This window comes from Balaenoptera acutorostrata, chromosome 1 (assembly GCF_949987535.1).
Source record: "Balaenoptera acutorostrata chromosome 1, mBalAcu1.1, whole genome shotgun sequence".
NCBI classification, from domain to species: domain Eukaryota; kingdom Metazoa; phylum Chordata; class Mammalia; order Artiodactyla; family Balaenopteridae; genus Balaenoptera; species Balaenoptera acutorostrata.
In genome coordinates this window covers 2,338,241-2,353,599 of record NC_080064.1, presented here as the reverse complement: position 1 = coordinate 2,353,599, position 15,359 = coordinate 2,338,241, and positions in this window count along the sequence as shown.

The following is a 15,359-nucleotide window of genomic DNA, read 5'->3' as shown; positions in this document are numbered from 1 at the left end:
TAGATAACTAATAAAACCTACTGTACAGCACAGGGAACTCTACTCAATACTCTGTAATGACATATATGGGAAAAGAATCTAAAAGAGTGGATATGTGTAGATGTATAACTGATTCACTTTGCTGTACCCCTGAAACTAGCACAACATTGTAAATCAACTATACTCCAGTAAAATTTTTTTTTTAAATCTAATATAGGAATAGAAAAGAGTTTTATCTGAGCCAAGCTGAGGACTGTAGCCCAGAAGCCAGCCTCTCAGGTAACTCTGAGGAACTGCTCTGGAGAAGCAGGGTTTCAGCATGGTTTTATATCTTGTCAGAACAAAGAACATCAAACACGTCAGGGATACATTCCTTCAGGGTTTCAAAAAACCAGATCAGCCTGTTCACAGCGAGTCCGGATGGTCTTGGCACCTGGGAAGGGATGCTGCCGGGTGCCTGAGCCTTTAGTGGGTGTGGAGGGGGCGGGGCAGGTGAACTGCAGGTCCACAGACTCAAGAGATAACCAGGCAGAGAACTGAGCATCTGCTCGCTGACGCACGGCGCTGGGCGTTGTGCTCGTTTCCTGGGGCTACGTCCCAAAGTGCCACAGACTGGGAGCCTTCAACAGCAGAAATTTGTCCTCTCACAGTCTGGAGGCCAGAAGTCCAAGGTCAAGGTGTCTGCAGGGCCGCACTCCCCCTGAAACCTGTAGGGGATACTCTCCTGCCTCTTCCAGCCTCTGGCGGTTGCCAGCAGTCCTGGGCATTCCTGGGCTTCTGGCCACGTCACCCCAATCCCCGCCTCTGTCTCCACGTGGCTGTCTTCTCCCTGTGACTCTGTCTCCTCTTCATGTTGGACTCAGGCCCGCCCTGCTGTCCTCATCTTTATTTTTTTAAAATAATTTTTAATTTATTTATTTGGTTGCACTGGGTCTTAGTTGTGGCAGGCGGGCTGCTTAGTTGTGCCACACCGGCTCCTTAGTTGGGGCATGTGAACTCTTAGTTGCAGCATGCATGTGGGATCTAGTTCCCTGACCAGGGATCGAACCTAGGCCCCCTGCATTGGGAGCATGGGGTCTTCACCACTGGACCACCAGGGAAGTCCCTGATGTCCTCACCTTAACCCGGTGACACCTGCAAAGACCCCACCTCCAAATAAGACCACGTCCACGCATATGGAACGATGGTGGTTAGGACTTGAGTGTGCCTTGGGACGGAACACAATTTTCCCTGTGAGAGAGGGGTATACACGTGCAAACACGAGGGGCCTCAAATGGTACTCGGCGCTGCCCACAGGCGCGCCTTGGTCGTGGGGGAGGACGGGGCTCCTGCCGGGTCTGGCTGTGGCTTCCCCTGACCTGGGTCCCCCTGAGTATGCGATGCTTCTTTCTTGGGGCTTTTGAAAGGTTGTTCCCACTCCCACCGGCAGGTGGCAGAATCGTCCACACGGGGCCTTCAAACCAGAGCCCGGAGCCGGGTGGGGCGTCTGTAAGCAGGAGGTGAAGATCCTCTTCCCGACCTGTGGGGCGGGCGGAAGGCTTCAAAGTCTCAGCTGGGAGGTGTGGATTCTTATTTTAGCTAAACTTCCAGATGTTGTGCCTAGCGTTTTACCAAATCCATGGGTCCCATCTCTGCCATCTGCCTCTGATGGAAATGGGGGTCGGGGGGCCTCAGGGCCAGGCACAGCCCACGGGACCCGCACGGGTGGGACCTCAGAGCTGCCGGGGCTCTGGGTGCACCAGGCTGGAGGTTAAGGCAGAGCCCAGGGAATATTCCGTGGGCCAGACTCACCTCGCAGAGACAGCTGCCTTCTGGGCGAGGGCTCTCCCTCCCGGAGGGAAGCAGGCTGCAGACTCAGCCGCTCCCAGGGCTGCGCCTGAGGCTGGACAGTGCTTGATGGCTGTCCTGGCCCCAGAGACCCGTGTAAGTGCTGCCGTGTGGTGTAGTGTAGAGACTGCCCTTGATCTTTGACTTTGGCGGGTCTCCTTCAACAAAGAAACACCCCTCCCAGCAGACGGGATGGGGGGCGGCTGTGACCTTGCGGGGAAGAGGGTGGGCTTCCAAACCTCCTGGCTTTAAGGCACAAGAGCTGGATGTGGGGAGACAGGACGGACACGGTGCTCCTGCAGTTTCTAAAGGCTGAGTTGTTTCCATGGTAACTTTCATCACATCCTGCACTCGAACAGGTGGACAGTCTTGCTCTGCCCCAACCCTGCTGCCCACCTTGCTGGTCCCAGGTGCCCTGAGTGCTCTGTCCCCACCTGGCGGGAGCTGCAGCCGCGCTGTGATGGTGGGACCTGGCAGAAGGTCTGGCTGCACGGATGTGCTTCCCGGGTTCAGGGGGGTCACTGGGGGACACCAGGGTAGGATAGGGGCCAGGAGATCTTGGAAAGGACATTGCCTAGGACTGGGGCGTCTGTCCTGGTCCTGGTTGACATGGCAGCGGAGGGAGGACAGGAAGGGGGACACGTATTGTCTTGTTCTCGAGAAATGCATGGACTGCACCATGGAAAATGTGTCCAAAAACAAAGTCCTGCGTCTCCCAGACTTGGCTTCTGGAGAAGCCTCTGTCTGCCCCGAGGACTGGTGCTGCTGAGACGGCTGGGCTGGGACGGGGGGGCCCTCCGGCATCCCTAGTGCGTGGCCACCTCCTCTGTGGGCCTCTGGCATCAGTGCTGGCTTGCCCTGTAGCTGCTGTGAGAAATGACCACAGTCTGGGTGGTTAAAACAACAGAAACCTACTGTCTCACAGTCCGGAGGCCAGAAGGCTGAGATGAAGAGTGGCAGGGCTGGTCCCCTCTGTTCTGTGCTCCTCCCTCAGCTTCTCGTGGTGGCTGGCTGTGTCCTGCATCCCTTGGCTTGTGGGTGCATCCCTCTCATCCTGTATCCGTGTGGCCACGTGGCCTCCCCGTGTCCCCCTGTGTCTCAAATCTCCTTCTCCTTCTCTCATGAGGACACCTGTCATTGGGTTGAGGGTTAAGTCCAGGATGATTTCAGCCCAACATCCTTAGCTTAATTACACCAGGGAAGCCCCAAACTGTCCCTTTATAATGAAAATGGACAAAGATAGAGAATTCTCAGGGAATGTTTACTGCATTGGGTTACTAGAAAAGTTGTCTGAGTTAAATCCACTTATGAAAGTGTATTAAGGGACTTCCCTGGTGGCGCAGTGGTTGAGAATCTGCCTGTCAATGCAGGGGACATGGGTTCGAGCCCTGGTCTGGGAAGATCCCACATGCCGCGGAGCAGCTAGGCCCGTGAGCCACAACTACTGAGCCTGCGCGTCTGGAGCCTGTGCTCCACAACAAGAGAGGCCGCGATAGTGAGAGGCCCGTGAACCGTGATGAAGAGTGGCCCCTGCTTGCCGCAACTAGAGAAAGCCCTCGCACAGAAACGAAGACCCAACACAGCCAAAAATAAATAAATTAATTAAAAAAAAAAAGTGTATTAAATGGGCTTCCCTGTGGCACAGTGGTTAGGAATCCGCCTGACAGTGCAGGGGACACGGGTTTGAGCCCTGGTCCAGGAAGATCCCACATGCCACGGAGCAACTAAGCCCGTGTGCCACAACAACTGAGCCCACAAGCCACAACTACTGAGCCCGTGTACCACAACTACTGAAGCCCGCGCACCTAGAGCCCCTGCTCCGCAACAAGAGAAGCCACCGCAATGAGAAGCCCGCGCACCACAATGAAGAGTAGCCCCCGCTTGTGCAACTAGAGAAAAGCCCGCACGCAGCAACGAAGACCCAACGCAGCCAAAAATAATAAATAAATAAAATAGATAAATTTATTTTAAAAAAGTGTATTAAACACATGTGTACTGTTTGATTACTTGTTTCAAATATAAAGTCTAAGCACCCGCTCATGGCATGTTGGTGGCCTGGGCAGCAACACACCCTGGAAGTTAAACGGTCGGTCGGATGCTTGACCGTTCCCATGCCCTCAGGGTTCAGGCTGGGGAGGAGACGGGCAGGGGTGCCGGGGGAGCATCAGAGGTGCCAGACAGTCTGCGCGGGTGGGGCTTTGTTTGGGGACATGACCTCTGTGCTGTGGGTTCACGCATCCACACCTGAGCCTGAGCCCTCCCGAGTGTGTGGGGTGTGGTAGGTGTCCTAGGAATAGGGACGCCCAGCAGGAAGTGCCCACCCTCTTCCCACCTGCCTGCCCACCCGGCACCTGCCTTAGGACGATTCACCTGACAGCTGACCTTGGTGCCGGGTGGGTAGAGGTGGATTACGGTGGTGCCAAAAACGTTTATGCTTCAGGGGCCCTTCCAAGTTAGGGCCAGGAGGGGGGATGGAATGCGCGCACAGGTCATGCATTTTTGTCAAGTTAGCAAAATAACTTCTTACATAGCTCTTCTTCAAGAGGGCCCCCGTTTTACGTTTCAGGCCCCACCAAACCTTGATTCCTCCCTGCGAGCAGCCTCCATTTTAACCCACAGGACCCATCTGAATCCTTTCCTTTTTCCCTCCAAGAAGCAGAAGAATGTTCCTAAGGAATGGGGCCCCCTCGGCCCACGTCGGGAGACCGGGCGGGAGTCCCGGAGAAGTTGGTGAACATTTTAAGCTGCTCACTCACTCATCCAGTGCATGCGTACCCAGCACCCGTTTCGTGCCAAGCGCAGCTCTAGAGGGGAAGGGGTCAGGTCTTTAAAGATGGGCAGCAGGTGGACCTCTGGGAAGCTCTCGGGGTTGGGGGGGACTTGCACCCCAGGGCAGGGCCCCGCACTCACACAGGCACTCTTGGGCTCTCTTAGGGCAGGCCCTTGGGAGACCAGGAGGAGCATGGACCAGCCCTGCTTCTGGGAGCCCAGTGGGGGGCTGAGGGGAGGTTGAGAGGGTGGGCACACTGGATCGTGTCGGGGCATCACTGAGCAGGGGGGTCAACCTGTGTTTGGAGTTTCAGAAGATGGTGAAATCACCCTGCTGTGGACAGAATTGTGTCTCCCACCAAATTCATACGTTGACGCCCGTACCCCCAGCGTGACTGTATTTGGAGATGGACCTTTAAGGAGATGGCTAAGGTTACATGAGGTCATAAGGGTGGGGCCCTGATCCTATAGGTCTGGTGCCCTATGAGACGAGTAAGAGACACCAGTGCTGCGGTCTCTGTCCATCTCCCAGGCCCACCAGGCGAGCACACACCGGGAGGTAGCGTCTGCAGGCCAGTCAGCGTCTTGACCTTGGGCGTCCAGTCTCCAGAACGTGAAAAACCAAACGTCTGGATGTGTTGACTGGGACACCCCCGAGGGGCCATCGGACTTGCGGACCTCCGTCTGCTCTCCGCGCATGATCCAGCGGTTTTCTTAGATTGACAGATTGAGTCAAGTTCCGCAGAGCCAGCCCGCCGTGTTCAGTTCCCGGATCTGCAGTTTACAAGGGGTGACTAGGGGTGCTGCTCCCATCCGGACCTCAGTTTCCCCATTTGTACAGCAGGGTGGCAGCAGGGCTGGCCTGACAGAGACCCCCGCCACCCCCCCGTAGGATGACGGAGGTGTGGGGTCTGGCGTCACGGAGGACTGCTTTAGCAGGGGGTGAGGGGCGCGATCTCTGGTGCCCCGCCCCTTGGTCACTCCAGTCGCACGGGACCTGGGACTTTCAGCCGGAGAGGAGCCGGGAGCGCGAACGGGCAGCCGTGGGTGGGTGGGTGCGGCGCCGGGGCTGAGGACCCAAGCGGGGGCTGGGAGCCGGGGAGGGGCAGGGCCGAGAGTGGAGCGTCTGCGCGGGGACGGGCTGTGGGCCGGGGGCCGGGGGCCGGGGGCGAGCCGGAGGCGGGGCGAGGTCGGAGTGGGCGGGATCCGGTCGGGCCGGGCTGTGGGCGGAGTCGGGGCCGGGGTCGGGGCAGGGGGCGTGGTGACGGCGGGCCGGCCTCTCCCGCGCGGGGCTCGGCGCACACTGGGCTTTCCGCGCCGGGGCGGGTGTCTGGCGGGGCTCACCCAGGCGCGCAGCACTCTGAGCTGCTCTCGAGCGCGGGCAGGAAGCCGGACCCTCGCCACCTGAGGCGACCTCACGCTCGGCGGGACCCGGCGCGGCACCTGTGGCTGCGCCCCGTGCGCCCCCCGGGCCATGGCGCACGTGGAGACGGCGGCTCCGAGCGCCCGCCTGGGCCGCCTGTGAGCCGGGGACCGGAGGAGGGACCGGCGCGGCGCGGCGGGCACGATGCCTTTCCTTCCGGAGGCGGGGGCGGCGGGGCGCGCGGTGGCCCTGGCCCTGGTGCTGCTGCTTCTCCCCGTCGTGTCAGCGGGCGCCGGCGCCCTGTTCCGCCTGCAGCCCGGCATGTGAGGAGCGGGAGCGGGAGCGGGAGGGCTGGCGGGACGTCCGGAGCCCCGGAGCCCTGAGAACACGGGGCTCTTTGCCTTAACTGGGGAGGGGGAGGTTAAGAGACAAGGGTCAGGGGTTGGGTCTGGGGGCGCTTCCGTGGCAGGACCACCCGGCCTCTCGCCTTCCCCTTCCTCCTCTGTCTTAACTCTGCATCGTGGGTTTGCAGGCTGGGTGGAACCTGCATCCCGCCGAGGTGAGGGAATCTGGGCAGGGTCCGGCCAGGGAGCTTGGAGAAGGCCGAGAGGAAGCAGCCTGTGCCCACTTCCTTCCAAAGCCTGTCTCCTGGGGCCTGGGGGCTGTGCCCGACAGGGGGCTGCTTGGGCTTGGTTTATGTGTGAAACACGTGGGCTTTGGGCCTGGGAGACAGGAGAAGGCATTCAGTACCAGAACAGGCAGGAAGAGAGGGTCAGGGAGCCAGCCAAGATGAATTTAATTTTGAAAGATGATTCCCCAGTGGGCTGTTTAGCGGTCTCTTTTAAACAGCAAATCGATCCTTGTGTTGGCCTCAAAGGAAAACTGGTGCGAAGTGAGCCGGTCTGGAGGAGGGGGGTGGGGGAGAGCCTGTGGCAGCCCCCATCCCCGCGCTCCCGCAGGGTGCTGGGCCTGGGGCCCGCAGAGCTTGGAAAGGCTGCTGAGGGGCTGCAGAGGGGCAGCGAGGGGCCCAGGCCGGGGCTGGGGCTTCCTGTGCAGGGCTCGCCCCAAGGGCCCCGTGCACCTGGCCATACAGGAGGAAAGGACAGACTTCCAGGCAGAGCTGCAGAAGGGACAAGTCCACGCCCCCTGGGCCCTGGGTCTTGCTTTACTCCAAGAAGAAAGAGCTCCTCGTGGCCTTTTCAGAGGAGCGTGGTCTGGGGCCCCGAGGCCCGCCTCTCCGTGTGACTTCTGCCCAACATCGCTCCTTGCTGTGATCCCAGTGAGTTTAGTTTGTCCAAGGGAAGCTGTGGCCTCAGGAGGGATTCTCAGGGGGCATTTGGCCGCTCAGCCTGCCTGCTCCTCACACGGTTGGCCGGGGATGTCCAGAGGCCCAGGCTCCCGGGAATCCCAGGGTGCTGGTCCAGGTGGACAGATACTCAGCCGGTGAGGACGTTGGGGATGGAGGGCTCTGCCCCTAAGAGGGGCTTCTGCCCCAGTGCGCTTGTGGGGACCACAGATCGCCCTTCCTGGCCCCTGGGAGTGAGCCTGTCCCCTGAGGTCTGCCCGCTCACCCAGGGCTCTGGGAGGCCACTAGCCAGCCTGGGGAGGGCTTTCCACCAGCCGCTGGAGGATCGCAGGAGAGGTCAGCCTTCCTGCTGCTTGCTTTCTCCAAAGCCTCCTCCCCCCTGCTTTTCAGATCCTTCAAGGCTCCTGCTCCTCCTCCTGGGGCGCCTCCCACCTGCCCTCTGGGGGCCTGTGGCCCTATTTCTCATCCTGGGGTGTCATCCCTCCACTTTCTGATGCCCTCCTCGTGTTGAGTTCGTGCCGCCTGCGAGCACACCTTCCCATTCCTGTCTGTAAGCACCTGCCACCCGCCTGGACCTGTGGTGGGGCCGCAGTGGGCACTGCTGGCTGGCTGAACAAGCGGGGGGCTGCTAGCTCTAGCTGCCAGACCCCCGAGAAACCTTGTGAACGGGCCCATTCCGCAGCTTGTTCTGTGCAGAAAGGAGGCGGGAGCCGGCGGACTCCTGGAGGTGCCAGAGTTGCCTCTTTGCTTCCCGCACCCCAGAGCGACAGGGGAGGGGGCCCGGAGAGCAGTGAGGGTCCCAGGAAGTCCTTTTCCTCGAAGGTCCCGTCCCCTGTGCCGCCCTTCCCTTCACGGGCAGCCCCACCCTCTCTGGCCGGCTTAAAACCTCCGTGGTGGGCCTGTGGGGAGGCAAAGGGGGAGGGTGCTTTACGGGGGCTCCCGCTGCCTGGCAGCCCCAGGGGCTCTGGGGTCCCGGCAGCTGGGACGCGGGAGTGATGTGGCTGGTCCTTTGGCTCCTGCTGGCCCATGTGTCCAGATTCCAAACCAGCCAACGCTTACTTATTTATTTATTTACCTGCATCTCTGAAATGAGTCTCTGCTGCCGTGGAAGGGTGCTGGCCTTTCTCCCTGGGGCCTGGACTGACTGCTGACTGTGTGTGGGGCTGGTCAACGCAGGGCTGTGGGAGCAGCGTGTGGGCACAGGGAGCTCTGACCAACCTGAGTCTGAGGCTGCAGAGCTCGGAGGAGACATCTGCTCACAGCACGGCTTCCCCCTGGGCCGGAGTCCTCTGGGCAGCTGTGCTAGGACAGTGGCTAGTGCTTTGCAATCCGTTCATTACAGTGGCCCCTCCCATCCAGAGAGGTACAGGCCCTCCAAGCTCAAGTCCCTGCTTGCAAGTAACCCTTGGACCCACTGGCCCTGAGAGTTGGAATGGCCCCCATTTGCTGAGGCTGAGGCTGAGGTTTCCTCTGGCTATTCAAAGGCCCCTGCTCACCGGTCAGGGAGTTTGAAAGCTGAACTGTACTTTCAGTGGCCTGTGGGCAACTCCCAGTATCTGGGTCCTGCTTCCCCATCTCTCCTGGGGCTGAGGCTGTGATGGATGGAGGGAAAGGGCAGGGAAGGAACACACCTATGGCCAGCTGCCTCATGCCAGGCCCTGCGTTTGCTGCTGGGCACATGCTTGACACTGTGATCAATTGTCCATTTGTCTGGTGGGGAGACCCGGGTGTCCAAGAGTGATCTGCCTGGGTCACGGCATCCCTGGGACCCCGGGGCTGGACCTGGGCTCACCCAACCCCAGAGCCCCGAGCTTCTCCACATGCTCCCTGCACCCAGACCAGGGAAACGTGTGTTCGGAGGCCATCCGTGGGGATAAAAACGGAGGCTGTAAAAACAGACGTGACGGAGACGCTGCTCAGCAACGCGGCCCCTTCCTGGACCAGACGGTGCATGCAGCCAGGCGTCCCCAGCCGCGCACGGCCAGCTGCCCCGCTTCCCTGCCCTGGTGTTCCCCATCCTCACCCTGGTGCCTTGTGGGCCCAGGAACCGCCCACCCTGGAGGGATGCATCTCATGCCCACCCTCACCTCCAGCTCCAGGCGAAGGCCGCCAGCCTCCAGGAGCCCCGCTCTGTCCCGGGGAGTAGGTGGCCTGACAGCTGGGATGAGTACCCCCTCCGCCCAAGCTGTGTTCACTTTGTAGCTGGGGAATTGCCTTCCCTCCCCGCAGATGGGCAGCAGGATCCAACTTCAGGAACAGAGGGGCCCGAGCAGTGACTCCTGCTCCACGTCAGGGGTCTTTTCTGTGCCCTCGTCCGACTGGCCTCTTTGTTTCCTCCTCGCCTCTCCCTCCCCCATCCCACTTCCTCCCTCCTTCCAAATGGAAAAGCCAGCTTCGCCTGTGCTTCTGAGGTGCCGGAAACTTCCCAGAGGAGAAAATCATTCCAGCGCTTGCCCCTCCTCCCTTTAACCGTTTTCAGGGATGTGGAGAGCGAGGTGCAACCAGAGGGAAAACCTGCCATCCTGGAAGCCAGGCAGCCCTGCAGGCCTGGGGGACCAGAGTCACGCAGGTGCCTTGGGGGGGGGCGGGGACAGGGAGGGCAGCGGACGGGAGAGTGACCAGAGCACATGTACCGGGAAGGCTGCTGTGTGGCCTCGCTGTGGTCATCTCGCTGGTTAGTGGCGGCCCACGTGGCTGAGGTCTGAGGGGTCCAGGAAGGGGGGGCCCTTCAGAGGAGAGCACCCGCCCCCGCTCTGGGGTTTTCTGCCAGGCGCCAACTTCCCAAGCTCCGTGCGGGGCGGTTCTCCTCCTGCTGACCCAGTGGCCAGACCGGCTCCTCCCGCAGCCCCCCTGAGATGAGGGACACCTGTGAGCCATGGCATCCCCTCCCCAAGGCCCTGACAAGGCGTCCTGCGTGCTGAGCTGGGTCGGCATATGTACGTGAATGGTGGTGACGTCCCAGGGGATGTGGGGCCTTGTGACCCAGAGACACAGGGACTTTCTCTGAGCCAGGAATGTGCCAGATTCCAGACGCGCGTGCTCTCGTGTCAGGAGCCCCTGAGGCACCTGCTGCCCCCTTTATAGATGCTGAGGCTGAGGTGCAGAGACCTTCCTCAGGCTGCGTAGGGGCCCCAGGCCTGGGCTGTCGGCTCCAGAGCCTGTGTTTGTAACTGTCCTCGGAACGTGTCGCCTCCATCCTCACAGGCCACCCACGGCTCGGGGGGCTATTTCAGGGTGCAGGCCAGGCCCTGCAGCCGGGAGGCTCAGAGGCCATCGGGCCTAAACCCTCCCCTCCCTTCATCCTCTCCTCCCTGCCCCCGCGGGAAGAGAGCGGAGACTTGATGTCTGCGTGCTGGGCAGAGGGGTGGGTGAGAGTTTGGAGCAGACATGATGCTTCACCTGCAGCAGTTCACCTGGGCCTGATCTCGGTTTGCAAATGGCAGTTCCTCCTGGGCCTGTCTCTCCCGGAGGCACCTACGAGGTCACCTGCCCTGGCCGGCAGGAGCCTTTTTCGTGCCGGCTCTGAACCCTCACGACCACCTGCGAGGGCAGTGCCGTGAGTCCTCACCTTCCAGGGGGGCACCCGAGGCTCAGGGAGGTCCCCTGGCTTGTGTGTCTCATGCTTGTGCCCCAGCTTGGGGCGTCTCGGAAGCAGGGAGAGTCGGGGCTAGAGAACACCCGGGTCAGAGTCAGACGGACTCAGGGTCAAGTCGTCACTGTTCCCAGGACCTCCACTTCCCCTATTTGCGGGGCAGTGGCCTCTACGCTTTGGGGTCTTGGGAGGGTTGGAGGGATGCTCTGGGCGGCGTGGCCCATATGAGGGGGAGGGTCAGACGTGGCCCTGTGAGCCCTTCCTTTTTCCCCGAGCATCCGCGCCCTCGAGGCCAGGCCAGTGCAGGCCTGGGGCGGGCACCGGGCTGGGTGCCCTGCCACGGGGCCTGGCCTCGGGTCTGGACGGCTGGGTACCCGAGGGTGAGCACGCAGGGGGGTTGGTGTTGGTGACAAGGGTGCTGACCGTCTCTCTCTGTGTCCCAGGCCCAACGTGTGTGCGGAGCGGGAGCTGACCCTGGTGGGCCGTCGCCAGCCCTGCGTGCAGGCCTTCAGCCGAACGGTGCCCGTGTGGAGGCCGGGCTGCGGGCGGCAGGCCTGGTGTGTCGGCCACAAACGCAGGTGCGTGCAGGGGTCCCCGGGTCCCACGGGGGGGTGGCGGCTCACACGCAGAGCAGCGTGGGCCACTCAGGCAAAGGGCCGTCCGGTCTCGGGGCACAGGCACCACCCCACCCCGCCCCGCCACAGAAGCCCCGCATCTGAGGTCAAGGCCTCTGACACCGCCCTCGGGGTGTGGCCGCCAGGGAGGCTATTCCCAGACCATACGTCCCTGCTCAGCGGCCGCCTGGGGCCCTTGCGGGTGGGGCAGGACCCCGTGGGGAGGGGGCCTCTGAAGGGAAGGGGAGACTCTACGGGAGAGGAGGGGACCCTGCAGGGAGAGGTACTGACCACGCAAGAGGGTGAAAAGCGGGGCGCCCAGCCTGCCGAGGTCCTGGCTGGAGGCTTCTGCTGCTATCTGACCCCAAGCCTGTGTGAAACCTTTGCTGCTCAAGATTTTATTTCACAATCCAACGGGGGAGTGCCTCTGCCTGCCTCTCGTCTTTTTATAGACTCGGGTTCTGGCATCTGCCTGGTGGCAAAGCTGGGTGTGTGGGGGGGTGATTAGGGGCTTCCGTCGTTGGGGAGGAGGGCTGAGGCCCCGGATGGGAGTGTGCCGTCCAGCCTCTCGGCCAGGGCTTCGGGACGTGAACCTGCTGGGCCTGCCCCGGGGAGCGGGGGTGGGCGGCGGCCTTGGTTTTAAACGTTTGTGGTACGATTCGTACGCGTGCAGAACGGAGAGAGACGGGGCAGTTAAGTCTCAGCGTGCTTCTCAGCTGGTGGCGGTCCGTCTCGCTGCTGGCGACCTTGGCGGTGTCTGGAGAGTTTGGGTTGTGAGAGGTGGGCTGGAAGGATGGGGCAAGTGGAGGCAAGGATGGCCCTTCCACCACGAAGGTCCCGCCCCAGGGTCAGGAGGGCCGAGGCTGGGCCACGCCCGACAAGAAGGAGAAATCACCACCATCGTTTCCCCAGAGACGTGCATCTTGCGGTCTGTCCTTCGCAGCTTCCACACTCGCGTGGATGGAGGTGGATTTGCTAAACGGGAATCAGGTCACGTCAGCTGCCACCCCCCTCCCGCACCCCTCCCCCCAACTTGTGGTGAAAGGGAGCTCTTTTGGAAGCAACCAGAAGCCCTGTGGTCCCTGGGCTGGAGAGCGGGCTGGGTGGCGGTGCTGCGGAGGCCCCTGTGACTGGCTGTCAGACCGTTTCTCCAGGCCGGCCTGGGCCGGGCGGCGGACAGCGTTTCCAAGGTGGCTGGCACCTCAGCTTCCTGGTGGGGAGTCTGGGCGCTGGGGAGGCCGTGTGCAGCCCGGGGCGGGGGGTGTGTGTTCTGGGTCGCGGTTTCCTGGGAAGGCTCGGGAGGGCCTCTGGGGTCCTGTCCTTGCACTGCCCAGTTCGGGCGTCAGGGACCCTCCCTCCCGAAACCCACCAGGGCCGCCGCAGTTCCGTGGGAGCAGTGCGGGCCCCTGGCTCCGTGGTGGCCACCGTCCCGTCCGCCTGGCTCTGGGCTGGAGCCGGGCTCCGCCTTCCTCTGCTGGGCTGTCCTCGCTCCAGGTGAGCGAGGTTGCCTCCCCGCCTCGGTGCTCACGGCGGTCAGCGTCCTGCAGAGTTTCCTGGGGTCAGTGCCAAGTGTTTGCGGGGGTCCCGGCCTCATTCCCCTTCCAGAGGGCCCCTGGCCTCGTTAGCGTGTTGTGTGCTCCCCACGACGCCTGTGGCCGAGCCCACCGTTCCAGCTGTGCAAGGTTTCCCAAATGCCTCGTCCAGCTGGCCCTCCAGTGGCCGTCGAGGCTGTGGGCTCCGTCGCCGGCCCGCTCCTCTCCGTCCTTCAGTAACCCACAGAGGCTCCGGCTTCCCCGTGAAGCCCGCCCTGAGCCCCAGCCCTCCCTCCTCCTCGGCCAGACCAGCGTCCAGGCCTCCTTGGTCCGAGTCCCTTCTCCTCGCCTATCAGCAGTGTGTCCGCAGAGGCCCCAGCATCCCACGTGCCCTGGGAAACACAGCGCACGCTGGTGCCTGCCTAGCCACCCTCCTGCTTCTGCAGGCACCTCCCCTCGGCCCAGGCCCGCAGCCGGGGCGTGGATGGGGGAGGGGCCAGGCTGCATCTCAGCCGCGAGGGCGGGAGGCCGGCCCCCCCGCCCGCCCACACCCACCGGTGTCGGTGCAACAGCTGAGGGCCCTGCGGTCTGGGGAGCTGCATTTAGAGGCAGCACACTCTGTACCCCACGATTTGACTGCACCCCAACTTGCACCAGCTCAGGGTCGCCCTCCCTCCCCTGGACAGGCAGGAGGCCCCTCCTCTCTGGAGCTCCCAGGGGGCGGCCAGCAAGCAAGGGCTCACGGTGGGCCAAACCTCGCTCTGGGGTCAGACCCTGTCTGAGCCTCTGTCCCCCGACTGCAGAGCGGGGGCACCAGGCCTGGATTGCAGCTGGGGGAGGATTATGTAACCAGCCACGGGCCAGGCCACACACGTGGCTGCTCTGTGGCAGCTGCCATTTCTCCTGCAGCCGCGGTGACTCCCATTTCTGATTTCTGGGCTGGCGGGCCTGCTGCGTGGCCCTGGCAGGGCCATGTGGGGTGACACGGGGCTCTCTCCTGGCCCAGAGCAGGCGAGGTTATACCTGACAGACCGGGCGAGGATGTCAGGGGGCTTGCTGCCCCTCTCCCCATAGCGGGCGTCTCCCCAGCAAACCCGCCAGTACAGGCTGCCCCAGGGTGGGGGAGCTTGGGCCATGCGCCCCCTTGGGGGCAGGAAGGAAGTGGGGGAGGGAGAGGATGGTTGGAGCACGGCTCCCACCAGGCCGCTCCCCCCTGATCCCGCTGCGCCGGGGCCTGGGCTGTGCGGAGGCTGCATAAGGCGGAGGGATAGACACCAGCCTGGAGGCCACGTCCCCCTGTCCACCTGGCCCTGAAGGAAGCAGCTCCTGGCCGTGGCCGGAGCCTCTGTGGCTCTCCCATGTGAGGTGTCCCATATGAGCTGCAGGGGGCAAGGGCTGGCTCTCAGGCCCAGTGGGGGCTGCAGGCCGACCCGCTGTCTCCAAGGGTCACTAACTTTAGGGGAAGCTGGGGAGGGCGGCAGATGGGCCCAGTTGGCCTGTCTTCCCGGTGGCGGGGAGGAGCAGCACGTAGCCCGGGGAAAGGGTAAATATTTACGACGGAAGGGCCCAGACACCCTCTGCTCTGCCAGATATTGTCCACCACTGTGGTCGGTCTCTCTCCAGGCAACTGGTTTCATGTCCTGCCAGAGTGGCGTTGTGCAGAGTCCCCCGAGCTGCCTGTACGCAGTGACGTGCGCGCGTTCACGCTTCCGGGAAGCGCCCTGGTTGGTTGGTGGGGTCCAGGTCCCCCGGCGGCCACGGGCTTCATGCCACTCCCGAGGGCCGGGAAGAGCAAGCTGGGGGCAGGGGTGTCCATGTCTCCAGGTGTCCATGACCTGGAGACGGCAGCCCAGCCCCTCCCGCTGCTCCTGGGGCCTCCAGGGCCCTCGACCCAACCGCTGTTGGCCAGGCCCCAGGTCGCCAGTCTACAGATGGCAGTGGGCGCGGGGGTGCTGTGCCTGGGGGGTGGGCCCCGGGTTGTCCCCTCCCCTCCTCCTGTTCCTCCACTCTCTGTCCCTCCCCCTCCCTCCTGCCCCCAACATCCCCTTGACCAGGCTTGTCACTGTAAACAGAGGGACCTCACAGCCGTGGACCCCAGGGCCTGTGCTGAGCCCTGGGTCCTGTATGAGTTTCCTGTTGCTGCTGTAACAAATTATGACAAACTGGGGCCTTAAAGCAACAGGGGTTTACGCTCTCACAGTCTGGAGGTTAGAAGTCTGAGGTCAAGGTGTGGGCAAGCGTGGTCCCTTCTGGAGGCTCGGTGGGAGGGTCTGCTCCAGGCCTGTCCGTGCTCCTGTGATGACCGGCCATCCTTGGCGCTTCTGGGCTGGTGGCGGCATCACCCCAGTCCCTGCCTCTGTGGTCGCCTGGCCTTCTC